This window comes from Pelmatolapia mariae, linkage group LG22 (genome assembly GCF_036321145.2).
Source record: "Pelmatolapia mariae isolate MD_Pm_ZW linkage group LG22, Pm_UMD_F_2, whole genome shotgun sequence".
Lineage (NCBI taxonomy): Eukaryota > Metazoa > Chordata > Actinopteri > Cichliformes > Cichlidae > Pelmatolapia > Pelmatolapia mariae.
Window position 1 is genome coordinate 35,876,002 of NC_086245.2, and position 14,785 is coordinate 35,890,786.

Here is a 14,785-nt window from a genome sequence, read left to right on the forward strand (position 1 = left end):
CTTGTCAAATTAATCTCTAATAATCGTAATACTTCCTCGTCTGGTCTACTGTCATCCGGGTACTTCAAAAAAACTTTTTTGACAGTTTCCAATCCCGCGGCAATGGGAATATTAGTATATAAACTGTCCACATCTAGACTAAAAAATAAAGCATTTACAGAAATTTTTAAACCAGTGACTATTTCTATAAAATGATATGTGTCCTTCACATAAGAAGGATGAAGAACCGATAACGGATTCAGAAAAAAATCAATGAACTCAGCTGTTGCATAAGTTTCGCTCCCACAGTCCGAAACTATAGGCCTACCCGGAGGGACTTGAAATGGCACCGTCCATGTCTCCGGGGGCTTGTGAATCTTAGGAAGAACATAAAATCGTCTCTCCCTTGGTTCATCTAAACCTTTTAAATACTTTGCCTGTTTATGATTAATGAATTTTTTAACTTTTAATGTGTTTACAATATCATGAATTATGGGAATTGTTTCCAAATAAATCGGCTCATCTAACTTTTTATAATAAACTTGGTCGTTTAATTGCCTGGAAACTTCTAAGACATACTGCTCCCTATCTAAAATCACCACCGAACTACCCTTATCCGCCGGTTTAACAATAATGTGTTTTGCCTTCATGAGTTGCCTAATCGCTTGATTTTCCTCCCTTGTTAAGTTAGATTTTTCCTCCCTTATTGTAAAATTTTTATTAAAATCTTTTAAATCCTTCTCAATTAACAAATGAATTTCCTCTGGCACTTTCTCTTTTGGTGGAATCCAATCTGAAGGTGGTGTGAATGGTTGTTTGCCAGTTTGTTCCGACTCCTGAAAGTATGCCGCCAGGCTTAATTTCCGATGATAATTTTGTATGTCCAATTTTAATTGATGTTTCTGTCCCTTTTGTAAATCCAAAGTGGGAATAAAAGTAAGACCTTTGTTTAAAATATCCAATTGAGCCTGTGTGGGAGTGAAATGTTTGGCCAAAATAATAACATTTTGCGCGGCCAGGGGTTTCTCACCCCCAAGCCCCTCCCCTACAGGGTTCAAGGGGCTTATAAGTTTAACGCAGTCGACCAGTGGTCAAACATGTTTCGTGCCGTTTCCCTGGTCCAATGAATGTTGTCACTTTCAGTCTGGAACTTATCCACAGGGAGTGGGCTGACAAAGGGCAAGTTCCTGAAAATGTGGCCGTTCAGCTTGATCAGGTTCCTCTGTTCTGACTCGGGCAAAGCCGTTGAGTAGTTAAGCAAAGGGACCCATATTTCCGCATATGGAAAACGCCTCTTGACCATACGGATGGCCGTCTGCAACTGCTTAAGTGTCGTTTCCTTAAACTTTTGCCCTCGGCTGTTCAGCCCACATGAAATCAGCACTTTTTCAACCCGAACCTGCACGACCGCCTTCAAAAGAACCGCCCCTAGGTGCCGAAAGTTGGCCCCTGGGAAACTATCTATCTGGAGATCTGCAAATCCATGATGAGGAAGTCTGGACAGGTTGGAATCCCCAATAAACAGCCACTTCTTGGAAACCGAGACCGTCCAATCCACCATTTTCCGGTCCGTTCTGATATGTCTGGTCGGTCCAAACTTGTTAGGTTGTGGGGTAGAGACCCAACTTGGCTCCTCCAGAACCGAATCAAAGTCCAACAAATCAACTTCTTCAACAGAACCGCCTTGCGGATCTCTGTGGACTTGCGCTACAACCGTACTGACTTTGGCAGGAGGCAGGACCAGCGGTTCCTCGGCCCTTGACTTATCCCGACTCGGATCCCTTCCTCGGACCCTCTGTTCCCTCGGTGGCTGACGGGGGGCTTCTATGGACGGTGCGGGCTCTGCCACAATTTGGTCCCAAAAGTTGTCTTCATTTGGGCTGTCCCCTTGTCTACGTGATGTCTCTTGTTCCCCCTGTTCCCCATTTGTTTGAGTGGATTCACGGTGTGTAGTCACCACTTCCTCTATAAAGGCCACTTGGGAAGGGTCCTCTCGTGTGTGTCTGCGTCTCAGTGTCCCCTGTGTGGGTTCGTTTCTCTCTGTCGGTTCATCCCCCTGTCGTGGTCCTGCATCGGTTGACTCGGTTGCTCCATCTTTTTCAGGGTTACCATCCGGTCCCATGGCCGCTGTCACCAAGGCTTCAGCATGCTCCACCACGTCCCGAGGCAATCGTGGCAAATTACGCCGAGCCCACCTTGTCGCAACTTCAAAAGCCACCTTCCAGTCCACATCCGTATCCAGGACCAAACCCTCCAACGTCTCTTGCAAGGCTGTTTCATAATGATCCTGAAGGATCACCATGGTGGTGTGGCCCCAGTTTTTGGCATTACCAACGATCATGTCAGCCGTCTTGGCGTTGGGGGCTGCTGGCTTAATAACATTAGCCAACATGTCCACCATTCGGGAGATCATTTGGGGTTGAGCCTTCTCTCCAGTGACATTTTGTAAATGGTGCACAATCTTGATCACCTTTTTTAATTGGCGCACCAATGCCCCAAATTTGGGGTCCGCCGATGTATTTCCCTGCTGCCTCCTGGGTTGAGGAAACCTCCCCTGCTGCCTAAACCAAGGGCGCCGGAAAAAACCACCATCCCCGGCGTTGCCCCCCCATCCGGGGTTGGCTTGGCGGACCACATCCGCATAGGACCTTTGTTGTGGCCCCCAATACCTTGGTGGCATGGGAGGAGGACGACGGGGGAAGGAAGGAAACCTGAAGGGAGGCACAGGCTGGTTAGGAGGTGGGTTACGGCCCCGTCCTCCCTGGGGAGGACCGAGGTATGCGCGGTCCTTCCCTCCCGGGCCCCTCCCTCCCCGGTCCCAAGAAGACCAATCCTGGTCTTGAGGTTGGGGTCGATAGGTAGTGGTCTGCATACGGGAGCGACCCCTCCTCCCATAGCGGACCTGCTGCCACCCTCCATCAGCCATAATGGAGGGCTGGTGAAGATTTCAATATTTTTTTTGTTTTTTTTGTTTTTTTAGTTTTTTTTAGTTTTTTTTGGTTATTAAAAAAATAAAAAATAAAAAATAAAAAATTAAAAATTAAAATAAAGCTCTTACAAACTAAAATTCCTTTTAAAAGGTTCAAAAACAAAAATCGTGTGCCGCTGTGGCGACGTTTCGACCGCTATTGGTCTTCTTCAGGCCTGGGCACACTCAAACAAACTAAAATAGGTCTGCTGCAAAAAGAGCGACTGTCTCTGTTGAAGGGCAACGAAAGAATGAGCCTGGCCTGCAGGCTTACCCCTTAAGTAAGCTCTGGCTCCGCCCCTACGGCTTCTAAATTTTAACCAAAAAGAAATCACCACAGTCTAAATGAATTAAACAAAACGTTTTTAAATCTTACCAACAAATTTTTAATGAACTAAAACCACACCACATGAACTGATATGAACTAAATGGTGTTTATATGAAATAAATTTACTATTTACAGAAAAACTTTTTAAACTAAATTATTTATTTATGTATTTATTTATGACAAGTATTTATTTATTTATATATTTATTACCAATTGTTTATTCAAACTGTGTATATTGTTACAACTTGTAAATTAAAACTTACAGAACTTATATATTAATATTTAAAATATTTACAATGAAATGTACAAAAATAAAATAAGTGGGGGTAGGGGAAGGGGATGGGACTAGGGTTAGGAATAGGCGTAGGGAAGGGGATTAGGACAAGGGTTGGGACAATGGGTTGGGGTTAGGGCTAGGAGTGGGAAAGGTGGTTAGGATTAGGGTAAGGGAACAGGATAGGGGATAGGAGTGTGGAATAGGGCTAGGGTGAGGACTAGGGGAAAGGGATTGGGAATGGGGAAAGGAATTAGGGTTAGGGTAAGGGAAGGGGGTTGGGGATAGGATAAGGGTTTGGGGTTGGGGTTATGGGTTGGGGAGAGGAAAAGTGTTCCGGTCCCCGAAGGGACGCGGAGGTGCACGGTCCTTCCCTTGGGCCCTCCCGCTACTCCACTGCCTGTTACGGCCACCAGGCACTAGTCGCCGTCCCCGGTACCGTACAGGGATCCAATCCTGGTCCTCATCCAGGTAGACCATGTTTTGTGATTTTTGTTGTGTTTTTTTGTCTTGTCTCTGGTGAAGCCTTTGTTATCTAATAATAATAAAATTGTTGTGTGGATGATGCAGCCTTTGGTATTATAGTTTAATAAAATTTGTTTGTTTGTTATTTATGAATGTAGCTATGAATGATAATGTATCTGATTAATAGTGCAAAAAAAGAAGAAAAACGAAAAGAACAAAAAAAGTGCTTTTTTTAATGAAAATAAAAAAATTAATTTTTAATAAATTCAAAATAGGCCAATTAGTAGTGTGCCCGGGGCAACGTTTCGACCCAACAGGGTCTTCTTCAGGCCAGGGCACACACTGTACAAACTGAAAAGCTGGCTGCTGTAAGCAATGAGGAGATGTTGCTTGTTCGGCTGTCAGGGCAAGAATGAGGGTGTTAAGCACTCCTCCCCTTATATAGCCTCTGTTAAACTAAACTGAAAATGCAGTTTTCAATGAACTGATGTTTTAACTTTTTTGCAGCCTTGCCTATAATGATGAAAAAAACCAAAAATGGAAAATGTGCCTATAATTGAATAACACAAAATTGTTTTTAATGTTTTTTAATAGTTTTTAACTACCATAAATGTTTTAAATAAAACTTTGTTTTAAAGTGTTTTTAATATTTTATGAACTGGTTTTAAATATTTTTTTGGTGTTTTTAATGGGTTTTTTAATTTTTTTTGTTGTTTTTTGTGATAATTTTTGGTGTTTTTAATATTTTTAACATGTACTTTGCATGTTTCGAAGATAAACGATGGTAGACATAACAATGACCAGAAAAAATATTTTTAACTATTTACAAATAAATGTGAACAAATAGAAATGAAGTTTTTGATGTTTTTCAAGATATTTTATACTTTTTTTGTGTATTTTTTTGTGTATTCTTTGTGTATTTTTTTGATATGTTTTTTTGTAACAATGTTGTGTATTTTTCAATGTGTTTTAAAATAATGTTAGTGAACTATCAAACATAAGGGTTCCCCATGTGAGTGGGGGTTGGGGAATGAAAAGTAAAGACCCCTCTGGTTAGGGTTAGGGCTTGTGAACAGGGTTGGGGTTAGAAACAGAAGATCAAAAATGGTTAGGGTTAGGGCTTATAACTGGGTTGGGGATAGAAATAAAAAATCCAAATGGTTAGGATTAGGGCCTAGGGTCGGGTTGGGGTCCAAATTAAATGAGGTTAGGGTTAGGAATGATCACGGGGTTGGGGATCGAATGTTGAGCAATCTGGATAGTTGCTGTCAGTTGTTCTTCATGTTCAGTCCCCAAGGTTCCTTTGTGTTTAACCGATGGATCCATTGTCTCTCCCGTTTCTTCCTCTGTCCATCTGTCCAACCTGAGTTGCTCTGGATTCCAGCAACCCTCAGACTCTGCCAACCATGAGAAATAAAGTGTTTAACCAAAAGTGTGTGGACTTCTTTCTTGTGTCTGATGTTGTATCTATGTTGTGTCATCCTAGTGGAGATCGAATTTTTTGTTTCGCCAATGTATTGTATCTCACACCGTGAACAAAAGATGATATACACACAATTGCAGGTCTGAGGTGTGAAAATTTGTGTCATTTTGTAAATAGTTTTGTTAATCCTGTTCTGTACGTACTCCAGTTTTACTAATGTATCTGATAGAATGTTGGTGTTGCGTCTTGGCTGAATGGGTGGCAGTTTTGCCCTGACTAAATAATCCCTTAGGTTCTTGTTCCTGCGGTACGCTGAGATAACCTGATGGTTATCCAAAAGTCCCGAATTCTCAATGATTTCCCGAAAGTTTTCTTTGATTTTGTTGTTGAGCAACCTACTAGCCGAAGAGAAGGTCGTGATGAGTGGGATGAATTCCTTTTCTGATGCGGGTTTGCGGGTCCGAAAGGTTCTGAGACAATGTCTGAGAAACGATCGACCGTAGCCTCTGTTCTTTAATGCGGCGAATAGTGTTTTTACTGCCCCCATGAAATCCGAGTCTCGTGTGCAGATTCGTTGAAATCTAATCAATTGTGACTTAATTAGTCCCTTGTAAGTGTGAGGGGGGTGGAAGCTGGTCTTGAACAACAGTGAATGTGTGTCCGTTTCTTTGAAAAAGACTTTGATGTCTAAATTTTGATCTTGTGGAAACGATTCCCCTTTGTAGACGGTGGTGTCTAGGAAATCAATGGAATGATGATCCAATTTGTGTTTTAGTCTGATGGAGGGATCGTGAGTGTCCAATATCTGGATGAATTCCCCAAATTCTTCCTGTGAATGGGTCCAGATCCCAAATATGTCATCCAAATATCTTACATAAAGAAAGGGTTTTTTGGGACACTTTCCTAGAGCAGCTTTCTCCCACTCCGCCATAAAAATATTGGCGTAGGCAGGGGCAAACTTTTTGCCCATTGCCACCCCTTTGATTTGAAGAAAAAATAGATTATTAAATTCAAAATCATTTCTAGTTAAATTAATTTCCAATAGGGCCAATAATTGCCGATCCGGTCTGTCTTGTTGGGGATACTTCTGAAATATGTTTTTAACTGCCGTCAATCCAGCTCTTGTGTCAATATTTGTGTAAAGACTGTCTATGTCGATCGTAAAGAATAATGAATTGCGTGGAACTTTTAAATTTTTAATCATGCCAATGAAATGGTAAGTATCCTTCACGTATGATGGGTGTTTAACCGAAAGAGGATTCAAAAAATAATCTAGGTATTCTGCCGTTTGATAGGTTTCGCTACCACAATCGGAGACGATCGGTCGTCCGGGAGGTATCCTGAATGGAACCGTCCATTGTTCTGGATTCTTGTGAATCTTTGGGAGCATGTAAAACCTCCTAGGTCGGGGTTCTAGTTCTCCTTTTAAATATTGTTTTTGTTTCCAATTGATGAATTTGTTTTTATGTAAATCTTCCACAATGTCATATACTTTTGGGACTGTCTGTAAATAAATTGGTTGTTGTAATCTTTTGTAATATGTTTTGTCCTCCAACTGTCGGTTCGCTTCAAATATGTATTGCTCCCTGTCTAAAATAACGACTGCACTGCCTTTATCTGCCGGCTTGATGACTATGTGTTTGTTTGTTGCCAATTCCCTAAGTGCTTGTTGTTCAGCTTGTGATAAATTTGGTTTTTCTTGTTGTGATTTGAAATGTGTATTAAATTGTTTTAAATCTTGTTTGAGTAGGAAAAGAACTTCTGGGGGCAATTTGTGTAAGGGTGGTACCCAATATGATGTTGGTGTGAACCGAGGTGGGTCTCGATGTCTTCTCCTTCGAAAATACGCTGCCAATTTTAGCCGCCTGTGATAATTTTGAATATCCAATAGAAGTTGTACCTTTTGCTTTTTGTTCACGCCAAGCGTGGGAATGAAGGTCAACCCGCGGTTCAGTAGGTCCACCTGTGAGCTAGTGAGATTGAAATTGTTGGCTAACACCATCACATTGTTAACCAACTGGGGTCCAACCCCACTACGCCCCTCCTCTGGAAGGCTTACGGGGCTTCCAAGTTTAAATAGGCGACCCAATGCTGGAACATGGCTCTAGCCGTTTCCCTGGTCCAGTGCACATTATCCGACTCCGTGTGGAACGCTGAGTTCCTGAGTGCTGGGATAAACGGCTGGTTCCTGATCAGGTGGGCATTCAACATTTGCAGAGTGCTCCGTTCCATCAGGGGGAGACCAGGCGAGTAGTTGATTACAGGGATCCAAATCTCCGCGTACGGAAAGTACCTTTTGGCAGCTCTGAATGCCCCCTGCATCTGTTTAATTGCCGTCTCTTTGGCCCTTTGTCCCCTGCAGTTGATGCCGAAGGCCAGTACCAACTTCTCCACAACTAACTGGCTTGTGGATTTGGCCATCAATGCCTGTGCATGACGAAAGTTGGCCCCTGGGTAACTATCAACCTGCAGGTCCGGGATAGAATATCCAGGAAACCTGGCAAGATTGGAGTCACCCACGATAAGCCACTTCTTTCGCACACTCAGGCCCCAGTCAATCATTTTGCGTTCTGTTCTTACATGTCTGGTGACTCTGCAGATCTGTGGTTTTGGGGTGGAGGTCTGAAGGTTTGGTGACCCTTGACTGGGAGAAACTGCTCCCATTACATGTGACTGCAGTACGTCCGGTCCTGCTTGTGAGGATTGCTCCACTGAGGTATTGAATGCAGGGAGTGGAACCAAAATTTCACTCGTTCCCACATCCTGTCCTACTTCCTCATCAAGTATGGGACTACCATGAATGCTAGGTGAGGCCCCCTGTCTCACCTGTTGGGGGGTACTGTGTCCAAAATCCTCTATCTGGAGGAGGTCATCGTCCTGTGAGATCACACATGCATTCCTCCTGCGTGGTGGTCTTTGTTCAAGAGGCTGTACAGGAGGTGGGGACTGGGAAGCAGGTGCAGCATGCACCATAACCTGCTCCGTCATCGTGGCAACTGTGTGTGCTCCAGTGCGTTGAAGTGGGGCTTCCGCATGTACAGTGTCTGTGGTTTGTGTTGTGGATGTCTGTTGCTGTGCGTCACGTCTGTTTGTTGCCCGATCTCTGTCGCTGGACTCCTCTATAGGAGCCTGCCTGTCATGTTGTGTTTGTTGATCATTGTCCTTGTTTGTTCTTGCGGTGATCAAGGCTTCCGCATGATCCAGAACCTCCTGGGATATGCGGGGCAAATTGCGGCGAGCCCACCGTTTGGACACCTCAAACGCATCTTTCCAATCTGGGACCAAATCTCCCTCCAAGTCTTCCAACAGAGACTCAAGACTTGTGAGGTAGTGGTCCTCAAGCACAAGCAACGTCGTGTAGCCCCAATTCTTTGCATTCCCCTGTATAAGATCAAGTGTCTTAGAAGTAGGGGACGCGGGCTTGATCATTGAGCCCAAGATCTCAACCATCCGGGAGATCATCCTAGGGTGGGGTTTCCCTGGCTTAGGGGACACATTTTGTAGGTGATGAACCATTTTAATCACCATGTGCATCTTTCGCACAAGTTTTCCAAATGCTGGGGAAGCTGGTTGCTGTCTCCCATAACCAGCTGTTCTGGGTTGCCACCGCCCAAACCTAGTGGCAGAGCCCCTGTCAAATCCCCGTGTGACTGCTGCATAAGACCGAGACTGCGGTCCATAGTAGCGGTTCGGACCAAAGGGAGGCACTGGCCGGTTAGGGAGAGGAAAAGTGTTCCGGTCCCCGAAGGGACGCGGAGGTGCACGGTCCTTCCCTTGGGCCCTCCCGCTACTCCACTGCCTGTTACGGCCACCAGGCACTAGTCGCCGTCCCCGGTACCGTACAGGGATCCAATCCTGGTCCTCATCCAGGTAGACCATGTTTTGTGATTTTTGTTGTGTTTTTTTGTCTTGTCTCTGGTGAAGCCTTTGTTATCTAATAATAATAAAATTGTTGTGTGGATGATGCAGCCTTTGGTATTATAGTTTAATAAAATTTGTTTGTTTGTTATTTATGAATGTAGCTATGAATGATAATGTATCTGATTAATAGTGCAAAAAAAGAAGAAAAACGAAAAGAACAAAAAAAGTGCTTTTTTTAATGAAAATAAAAAAATTAATTTTTAATAAATTCAAAATAGGCCAATTAGTAGTGTGCCCGGGGCAACGTTTCGACCCAACAGGGTCTTCTTCAGGCCAGGGCACACACTGTACAAACTGAAAAGCTGGCTGCTGTAAGCAATGAGGAGATGTTGCTTGTTCGGCTGTCAGGGCAAGAATGAGGGTGTTAAGCACTCCTCCCCTTATATAGCCTCTGTTAAACTAAACTGAAAATGCAGTTTTCAATGAACTGATGTTTTAACTTTTTTGCAGCCTTGCCTATAATGATGAAAAAAACCCAAAAATGGAAAATGTGCCTATAATTGAATAACACAAAATTGTTTTTAATGTTTTTTAATAGTTTTTAACTACCATAAATGTTTTAAATAAAACTTTGTTTTAAAGTGTTTTTAATATTTTATGAACTGGTTTTAAATATTTTTTTGGTGTTTTTAATGGGTTTTTTAATTTTTTTTGTTGTTTTTTGTGATAATTTTTGGTGTTTTTAATATTTTTAACATGTACTTTGCATGTTTCGAAGATAAACGATGGTAGACATAACAATGACCAGAAAAAATATTTTTAACTATTTACAAATAAATGTGAACAAATAGAAATGAAGTTTTTGATGTTTTTCAAGATATTTTATACTTTTTTTGTGTATTTTTTTGTGTATTCTTTGTGTATTTTTTTGATATGTTTTTTTGTAACAATGTTGTGTATTTTTCAATGTGTTTTAAAATAATGTTAGTGAACTATCAAACATAAGGGTTCCCCATGTGAGTGGGGGTTGGGGAATGAAAAGTAAAGACCCCTCTGGTTAGGGTTAGGGCTTGTGAACAGGGTTGGGGTTAGAAACAGAAGATCAAAAATGGTTAGGGTTAGGGCTTATAACTGGGTTGGGGATAGAAATAAAAAATCCAAATGGTTAGGATTAGGGCCTAGGGTCGGGTTGGGGTCCAAATTAAATGAGGTTAGGGTTAGGAATGATCACGGGGTTGGGGATCGAATGTTGAGCAATCTGGATAGTTGCTGTCAGTTGTTCTTCATGTTCAGTCCCCAAGGTTCCTTTGTGTTTAACCGATGGATCCATTGTCTCTCCCGTTTCTTCCTCTGTCCATCTGTCCAACCTGAGTTGCTCTGGATTCCAGCAACCCTCAGACTCTGCCAACCATGAGAAATAAAGTGTTTAACCAAAAGTGTGTGGACTTCTTTCTTGTGTCTGATGTTGTATCTATGTTGTGTCATCCTAGTGGAGATCGAATTTTTTGTTTCGCCAATGTATTGTATCTCACACCGTGAACAAAAGATGATATACACACAATTGCAGGTCTGAGGTGTGAAAATTTGTGTCATTTTGTAAATAGTTTTGTTAATCCTGTTCTGTACGTACTCCAGTTTTACTAATGTATCTGATAGAATGTTGGTGTTGCGTCTTGGCTGAATGGGTGGCAGTTTTGCCCTGACTAAATAATCCCTTAGGTTCTTGTTCCTGCGGTACGCTGAGATAACCTGATGGTTATCCAAAAGTCCCGAATTCTCAATGATTTCCCGAAAGTTTTCTTTGATTTTGTTGTTGAGCAACCTACTAGCCGAAGAGAAGGTCGTGATGAGTGGGATGAATTCCTTTTCTGATGCGGGTTTGCGGGTCCGAAAGGTTCTGAGACAATGTCTGAGAAACGATCGACCGTAGCCTCTGTTCTTTAATGCGGCGAATAGTGTTTTTACTGCCCCCATGAAATCCGAGTCTCGTGTGCAGATTCGTTGAAATCTAATCAATTGTGACTTAATTAGTCCCTTGTAAGTGTGAGGGGGGTGGAAGCTGGTCTTGAACAACAGTGAATGTGTGTCCGTTTCTTTGAAAAAGACTTTGATGTCTAAATTTTGATCTTGTGGAAACGATTCCCCTTTGTAGACGGTGGTGTCTAGGAAATCAATGGAATGATGATCCAATTTGTGTTTTAGTCTGATGGAGGGATCGTGAGTGTCCAATATCTGGATGAATTCCCCAAATTCTTCCTGTGAATGGGTCCAGATCCCAAATATGTCATCCAAATATCTTACATAAAGAAAGGGTTTTTTGGGACACTTTCCTAGAGCAGCTTTCTCCCACTCCGCCATAAAAATATTGGCGTAGGCAGGGGCAAACTTTTTGCCCATTGCCACCCCTTTGATTTGAAGAAAAAATAGATTATTAAATTCAAAATCATTTCTAGTTAAATTAATTTCCAATAGGGCCAATAATTGCCGATCCGGTCTGTCTTGTTGGGGATACTTCTGAAATATGTTTTTAACTGCCGTCAATCCAGCTCTTGTGTCAATATTTGTGTAAAGACTGTCTATGTCGATCGTAAAGAATAATGAATTGCGTGGAACTTTTAAATTTTTAATCATGCCAATGAAATGGTAAGTATCCTTCACGTATGATGGGTGTTTAACCGAAAGAGGATTCAAAAAATAATCTAGGTATTCTGCCGTTTGATAGGTTTCGCTACCACAATCGGAGACGATCGGTCGTCCGGGAGGTATCCTGAATGGAACCGTCCATTGTTCTGGATTCTTGTGAATCTTTGGGAGCATGTAAAACCTCCTAGGTCGGGGTTCTAGTTCTCCTTTTAAATATTGTTTTTGTTTCCAATTGATGAATTTGTTTTTATGTAAATCTTCCACAATGTCATATACTTTTGGGACTGTCTGTAAATAAATTGGTTGTTGTAATCTTTTGTAATATGTTTTGTCCTCCAACTGTCGGTTCGCTTCAAATATGTATTGCTCCCTGTCTAAAATAACGACTGCACTGCCTTTATCTGCCGGCTTGATGACTATGTGTTTGTTTGTTGCCAATTCCCTAAGTGCTTGTTGTTCAGCTTGTGATAAATTTGGTTTTTCTTGTTGTGATTTGAAATGTGTATTAAATTGTTTTAAATCTTGTTTGAGTAGGAAAAGAACTTCTGGGGGCAATTTGTGTAAGGGTGGTACCCAATATGATGTTGGTGTGAACCGAGGTGGGTCTCGATGTCTTCTCCTTCGAAAATACGCTGCCAATTTTAGCCGCCTGTGATAATTTTGAATATCCAATAGAAGTTGTACCTTTTGCTTTTTGTTCACGCCAAGCGTGGGAATGAAGGTCAACCCGCGGTTCAGTAGGTCCACCTGTGAGCTAGTGAGATTGAAATTGTTGGCTAACACCATCACATTGTTAACCAACTGGGGTCCAACCCCACTACGCCCCTCCTCTGGAAGGCTTACGGGGCTTCCAAGTTTAAATAGGCGACCCAATGCTGGAACATGGCTCTAGCCGTTTCCCTGGTCCAGTGCACATTATCCGACTCCGTGTGGAACGCTGAGTTCCTGAGTGCTGGGATAAACGGCTGGTTCCTGATCAGGTGGGCATTCAACATTTGCAGAGTGCTCCGTTCCATCAGGGGGAGACCAGGCGAGTAGTTGATTACAGGGATCCAAATCTCCGCGTACGGAAAGTACCTTTTGGCAGCTCTGAATGCCCCCTGCATCTGTTTAATTGCCGTCTCTTTGGCCCTTTGTCCCCTGCAGTTGATGCCGAAGGCCAGTACCAACTTCTCCACAACTAACTGGCTTGTGGATTTGGCCATCAATGCCTGTGCATGACGAAAGTTGGCCCCTGGGTAACTATCAACCTGCAGGTCCGGGATAGAATATCCAGGAAACCTGGCAAGATTGGAGTCACCCACGATAAGCCACTTCTTTCGCACACTCAGGCCCCAGTCAATCATTTTGCGTTCTGTTCTTACATGTCTGGTGACTCTGCAGATCTGTGGTTTTGGGGTGGAGGTCTGAAGGTTTGGTGACCCTTGACTGGGAGAAACTGCTCCCATTACATGTGACTGCAGTACGTCCGGTCCTGCTTGTGAGGATTGCTCCACTGAGGTATTGAATGCAGGGAGTGGAACCAAAATTTCACTCGTTCCCACATCCTGTCCTACTTCCTCATCAAGTATGGGACTACCATGAATGCTAGGTGAGGCCCCCTGTCTCACCTGTTGGGGGGTACTGTGTCCAAAATCCTCTATCTGGAGGAGGTCATCGTCCTGTGAGATCACACATGCATTCCTCCTGCGTGGTGGTCTTTGTTCAAGAGGCTGTACAGGAGGTGGGGACTGGGAAGCAGGTGCAGCATGCACCATAACCTGCTCCGTCATCGTGGCAACTGTGTGTGCTCCAGTGCGTTGAAGTGGGGCTTCCGCATGTACAGTGTCTGTGGTTTGTGTTGTGGATGTCTGTTGCTGTGCGTCACGTCTGTTTGTTGCCCGATCTCTGTCGCTGGACTCCTCTATAGGAGCCTGCCTGTCATGTTGTGTTTGTTGATCATTGTCCTTGTTTGTTCTTGCGGTGATCAAGGCTTCCGCATGATCCAGAACCTCCTGGGATATGCGGGGCAAATTGCGGCGAGCCCACCGTTTGGACACCTCAAACGCATCTTTCCAATCTGGGACCAAATCTCCCTCCAAGTCTTCCAACAGAGACTCAAGACTTGTGAGGTAGTGGTCCTCAAGCACAAGCAACGTCGTGTAGCCCCAATTCTTTGCATTCCCCTGTATAAGATCAAGTGTCTTAGAAGTAGGGGACGCGGGCTTGATCATTGAGCCCAAGATCTCAACCATCCGGGAGATCATCCTAGGGTGGGGTTTCCCTGGCTTAGGGGACACATTTTGTAGGTGATGAACCATTTTAATCACCATGTGCATCTTTCGCACAAGTTTTCCAAATGCTGGGGAAGCTGGTTGCTGTCTCCCATAACCAGCTGTTCTGGGTTGCCACCGCCCAAACCTAGTGGCAGAGCCCCTGTCAAATCCCCGTGTGACTGCTGCATAAGACCGAGACTGCGGTCCATAGTAGCGGTTCGGACCAAAGGGAGGCACTGGCCGGTTAGGGAGAGGAAAAGTGTTCCGGTCCCCGAAGGGACGCGGAGGTGCACGGTCCTTCCCTTGGGCCCTCCCGCTACTCCACTGCCTGTTACGGCCACCAGGCACTAGTCGCCGTCCCCGGTACCGTACAGGGATCCAATCCTGGTCCTCATCCAGGTAGACCATGTTTTGTGATTTTTGTTGTGTTTTTTTGTCTTGTCTCTGGTGAAGCCTTTGTTATCTAATAATAATAAAATTGTTGTGTGGATGATGCAGCCTTTGGTATTATAGTTTAATAAAATTTGTTTGTTTGTTATTTATGAATGTAGCTATGAATGATAATGTATCTGATTAATAGTGCAAAAAA